Consider the following 6,170-nt stretch of genomic DNA (forward strand, 5'->3'; position numbering starts at 1 on the left):
TCGTTTAGGTCTCACAATGCGGCACCCGTCAAGTACCCCTTGGTAGAAGGGGACACGATTCCAGTAACTGGGACGTCTCATGATTCTGATTTCGATACCATTTTCGGTGAAACACCAAGCCGTCAAACGGGAAAGTAAAGCGCTTCAATGGGGACGATGTCTATTATTGTCTATACCATATTGGAGGAACACCAGTCATGAACTTTTTTGGTTTCATGAAGCTTAGAGTCAATATTGCGTAGTTACTGGTCGTCAAGAGCGAGCTCGACTGGATCTATGGGTAATTCATTTGTCTTTTTTCGAATATCGTTCTTCCGTGAGAATTACTTAAGTTGAAGCTGGCGGCGTAGTTAAGTGACGAGGGTAGCTGATGTGATTGGCTACGGGGAGCATGTTGCATTCAGAGCGTAAGCGGTAGATTTTTAGTTATTTTGATGCATCTTGTTGCAGTGCAGAGTGCGGAATTTTGTGATGGTTGGAGTCTTTCAATTGAAGTAGCGCTGGCTGCATGTGACCACGCTGGGGTAGCTGCGTTCTTAGTTATGGTTATAATCAGTTTACAGGGACAGATTGTTTGTCATGTTGTCTGGTTTAATCTCACAAAGTGGTTCCTGTAGTGGTTCGTGTAAAACCAGGTTGCGGCCTTCTCGCTTAGGGGAGATGAACTCGAAATTTTGTTTCTTAACTTTTTCGCTTTGATTTCATGGAGCTAAGAGCCAGTGTTGAGTAGTAACGGGCGATCAACATCGCGCTCGACTGGATTGGACCAGAAACAGTGTGGTGGGGTTTCCGGGACATCTGAAGACGTGGTTAGTGTCCGGATCGTATTGAAGCACATGGGACACTGATTGAGGATGATTGGATAGTCTATTGAGGTAAGATTAGAGGTTGAGTAAAGGTGAGTAAAGTGGAGTATCCCCTGAGTAATTGGGCGATGCAGGAACGCGCCTTTCGGTTGAGTGATTTAGGTTTACGAGATAGTGGGGTGTTCAGCCAGTATTTTGGTAAAGGGAACTTTTAAAATTGCTGCAAACTGCCTGTGGGTGTAATATTTTAAGGATTTGTGTTTTGGTTCTCTTGTTTTGATTGGAGTCTACCAAGTCAAATAATGGGGTCAACTAAAGGTGCTGAGTTGTGACTTTTAAAGGAGTTTTTTTCTTTTTCGTCCGTTCTTCCACGAGCATTAGTTAAGCGGAAGCTGGCGTAATATAGTAAGAAGGGTAGCTAATGTGCTTGTCTATGGTGAACATGTGGCAGTCAAAGCGTAAGCGGTAGATTTTTAGTTATTTTGATGCATCTTGTTGCAGTGCAGAGTGCGGAATTTTGTGATGGTTGGAGTCTTTCAATTGAAGTAGCGCTGGCTGCATGTGACCACGCTGGGGTAGCTGCGTTCTTAGTTATGGTTATAATCAGTTTACAGGGACAGATTGTTTGTCATGTTGTCTGGTTTAATCTCACAAAGTGGTTCCTGTAGTGGTTCGTGTAAAACCAGGTTGCGGCCTTCTCGCTTAGGGGAGATGAACTCGAAATTTTGTTTCTTAACTTTTTCGCTTTGATTTCATGGAGCTAAGAGCCAGTGTTGAGTAGTTACTGCCGATCAACATCGCGCTCGACTGGATTGGACCAGAAACAGTGTGGTGGGGTTTCCGGGACATCTGAAGACGTGGTTAGTGTCCGGATCGTATTGAAGCACATGGGACACTGATTGAGGATGATTGGATAGTCTATTGAGGTAAGATTAGAGGTTGAGTAAAGGTGAGTAAAGTGGAGTATCCCCTGAGTAATTGGGCGATGCAGGAACGCGCCTTTCGGTTGAGTGATTTAGGTTTACGAGATAGTGGGGTGTTCAGCCAGTATTTTGGTAAAGGGAACTTTTAAAATTGCTGCAAACTGCCTGTGGGTGTAATATTTTAAGGATTTGTGTTTTGGTTCTCTTGTTTTGATTGGAGTCTACCAAGTCAAATAATGGGGTCAACTAAAGGTGCTGAGTTGTGACTTTTAAAGGAGTTTTTTTCTTTTTCGTCCGTTCTTCCACGAGCATTAGTTAAGCGGAAGCTGGCGTAATATAGTAAGAAGGGTAGCTAATGTGCTTGTCTATGGTGAACATGTGGCAGTCAAAGCGTAAGCGGTAGATTTTTAGTTATTTTGATGCATCTTGTTGCAGTGCAGAGTGCGGAATTTTGTGATGGTTGGAGTCTTTCAATTGAAGTAGCGCTGGCTGCATGTGACCACGCTGGGGTAGCTGCGTTCTTAGTTATGGTTATAATCAGTTTACAGGGACAGATTGTTTGTCATGTTGTCTGGTTTAATCTCACAAAGTGGTTCCTGTAGTGGTTCGTGTAAAACCAGGTTGCGGCCTTCTCGCTTAGGGGAGATGAACTCGAAATTTTGTTTCTTAACTTTTTCGCTTTGATTTCATGGAGCTAAGAGCCAGTGTTGAGTAGTTACTGCCGATCAACATCGCGCTCGACTGGATTGGACCAGAAACAGTGTGGTGGGGTTTCCGGGACATCTGAAGACGTGGTTAGTGTCCGGATCGTATTGAAGCACATGGGACACTGATTGAGGATGATTGGATAGTCTATTGAGGTAAGATTAGAGGTTGAGTAAAGGTGAGTAAAGTGGAGTATCCCCTGAGTAATTGGGCGATGCAGGAACGCGCCTTTCGGTTGAGTGATTTAGGTTTACGAGATAGTGGGGTGTTCAGCCAGTATTTTGGTAAAGGGAACTTTTAAAATTGCTGCAAACTGCCTGTGGGTGTAATATTTTAAGGATTTGTGTTTTGGTTCTCTTGTTTTGATTGGAGTCTACCAAGTCAAATAATGGGGTCAACTAAAGGTGCTGAGTTGTGACTTTTAAAGGAGTTTTTTTCTTTTTCGTCCGTTCTTCCACGAGCATTAGTTAAGCGGAAGCTGGCGTAATATAGTAAGAAGGGTAGCTAATGTGCTTGTCTATGGTGAACATGTGGCAGTCAAAGCGTAAGCGGTAGATTTTTAGTTATTTTGATGCATCTTGTTGCAGTGCAGAGTGCGGAATTTTGTGATGATTTGAGTCCTTGACATGAAGTAGTGCTGGCTGCTGGTGACCACGCTGTGGTAGCGCATTCTCAGACAGGTCTATCAAAGGGCTAAGGAGAAATTCTTAACTTTGTTGAGTCTTTGCGGTTGAGCTCAAGAGACAAGAAAGTGTCTTGTTTTTAACTGGATTTGGTAGTCTTTTGAGTTTGGTAAGCGGGTCACTCAGTAGTTGGAAGGAAAGCTTTTTCATTAGGTTATTGAAGAACTCTAAATAAAAGGAGAGTGAAAATCACAGATTTTGATGTTAGTGCTTTGGCTGTAGGCGTTTGCGTCAACACAGGATAAGATGGATGTTTTTGGGTGGAGTAGGGGAGTCGCTCAAAGATAATATATGATGGACGTTCAGAGATAACTAATTCTGTGAAAACCCGGCTGCGGCCTTCTCGCTTTGTGGAGATGATCTAAAATTGTTTTGGCATTTCTACCGCTCAAGTAGTAACTTTACTAGCGGCTTAGAGGATCTAGCAGCGAGGAGTTGGTCAGTTTCTCTAGTAGGGTATGGTGTATTATAGAGTTGAATGCTTTCGACAAATTAGACCCACCAGAACTGTTGTTTGGTGGTCTTCTTTTTGGTTAAATCCGTGGGATATTGAAGAGTCGAGGGAGGTTATGACACTATTGGTGGAATGCAGAGAGCGGAAGCCTATTGTTGATGTTGGGTTTTCAAGTGTTTATTTAGTAGGGTGCTTCAAAAATTTTGATTTTGAGACTAATAGAGATGGGGGGGGGGGGGGTAAGATTAGAGAAGCTAAAATGGTCGAAAATCTGAAAATAATCCACAAAAAAAACAGATCCAAACAGATTTTCCTAAATTTGTTGCCTCAAGCATGGGAGTTACAACTGAACCAAATCCACAAAACACTTCTTGAATTTATAAAGGAAACAACTTCAAAATTTTCAAGCAAAAACTAGAAAAACAAAAATAGCACAGAAAAATGGGCAAACTACTTGCCCAAAACCGAAATACACTACAATCATTTTCAATTTAAGAAAAAAACGTTTAGTCAACTTAAGTACTGCGGCAACTAAGCTGACACAAAAGCAGACAAACAGAAGTACAAACATATTTTAACGCGCGGGCAATTTTCCGTTTAAAAAAAAACAGTTCCTGGCCGGATTCGAACAATTGACCTTTTTCTATATAGGCAGGTGAGTCAGCTCTTCGCCACTTGCGCGAATTAAAGTCTGACTTCAATTTGATATGAGCCAAAGGTAAAATGACGTAAACGATTCTGTTTAACTACTTTTTACCCCGAAAAAAGTCCCAAATACCACTTTGATAACGCTTGCTAATCACAAGCGTAGCAAAGCAATACGGAAAATTCTCAAATGATCACAAGAAAACCAAAAAAAAATCATTTTTGAGTTTCATAGGAAAATTATATCAATTGAAGCTTCTTTTATTTCGAAATATTCCATGATTGACATTTCTTGATCAAACTGACCCTTATTTGCAAAACCTGGATCAATAGATTATTTTAAACTGATCCGGAGGGAAATCGCTAACTAAACCCAATTCTAAAAGTGAAAGTCAAAAACGTTTTTAGGCCATGTGCAATTTTAGGCCAAGTGCAGATGCCCTTCAATTTACCATGTGCGTAAAGCTTTTTCGTCAAAACCTGCCAATTATCTTAGTACTATGAGAAAGGACGATAAATTATTGAAAGCTTCAATTACATAGAGGGAAGCTATTAGAGTGCCAACGGAATCATATTATAACCCTTCAGCTATGAGTCAGATACCAAAACAAATCTCTCAATTTTGAGAAAAGAAGTTTCGAGAATTAGACTTGATTGTCCGTCTGGGTTGTACCGCCCTCTTGCCCATTACTACTTCTCGTGACTGGTGGCTCAACTTTTGGTCGAATAAATCACAACTCCTGCGATTCAATAACCATGCACCTAACAACAGTTTCGGTAACATTAGTTCGATAAAAGATCGATTACTGCTCACTGCGTTATAAACTGATGTCGAGTAAGAAAAACGTGATCGACTGTCATTTTTCAAGAGTTGTGACTATTGGCTCAGTAGACTGTCTAATCAGTTACGTACCTCATATTGTTCCCACCTTTGAAAGTGGAGAGAAATGTACTCTTCGGATGTCTCATTTTTTATTTTTCCATGAAAAATTGGGTACCACAAAGCCTAGCCATCAGACAGTTGGATGGGTCAATGAACGCAAAAAAATACTGACTAGCCGCTTTTATTATCTAAAAATCAGTTTTCGAGTTTGAAAGAAAACATTATGCCTTTAAAGCTCTTCGTATTTCAAAAACAATTTATGTTTCAGTTTTTTGATGAAATTAGCTCAATTTGAGACAACTGGATCATTAGGATACTTGGTCATTCTGCTAAGTAATAAAATAAATCAAAATCCACGTCCAAAACTAGAAGTGAATCATAATTTTGGTGACCTAACACTTTTGCTGTTCGATAGTGGAGTTTGCTATCCATTCAACAAACGAAATGAACTGAAATAAAAAGTATTCAAAGTCAAACCAGGAATAATCAAATTGTCGTGACCATATTCATTCCATTCAATCATTCTAAAAAAAATAAACAGAATGGGTCGAGTGATATATTAAAGGGCTTTAATATATCACTCGACCCATTCTGTTTATTTTTTTTAGAATGATTGAATGGAATGAATATGGTCACGACAATTTGATTATTCCTGGTTTGACTTTGAATACTTTTTATTTCAGTTCATTTCGTCCCGATCCGAAGAACCGATTCGAAGTCCCGATTCGAAGAACATTTAAGAAACCCAAAAAAAAAATTATCGAAAAAAGAAACGTTTTGAAATTTTTCCTTATGAGTGAAACTTCGAGTGAATAGAGCCAGCGACAAGGTGTTATGATAAAGCAAACAAAAAATAATGCGGCCGTGATTGCAACTGAAATTTAACCCATCAATATTAGTTTTCTCAGCATCCATTCGCGCTTTCTTGGAGAAGTTTTTCGAGTTCAAATGTAGTTGATTATACCTATATTACTCGTTTAGTGGTGCAACAATCGTTCCAAATTTACCTTCAAATGTTCATCAGTAACATTCGAATATTTGTCTAACGCTCTATAGTTTATTAGTCAGCAG

This window comes from Symsagittifera roscoffensis, chromosome 7 (assembly GCF_963678635.1).
Source record: "Symsagittifera roscoffensis chromosome 7, txSymRosc1.1, whole genome shotgun sequence".
In the NCBI taxonomy this organism is placed as follows: Eukaryota; Metazoa; Xenacoelomorpha; order Acoela; family Convolutidae; genus Symsagittifera; species Symsagittifera roscoffensis.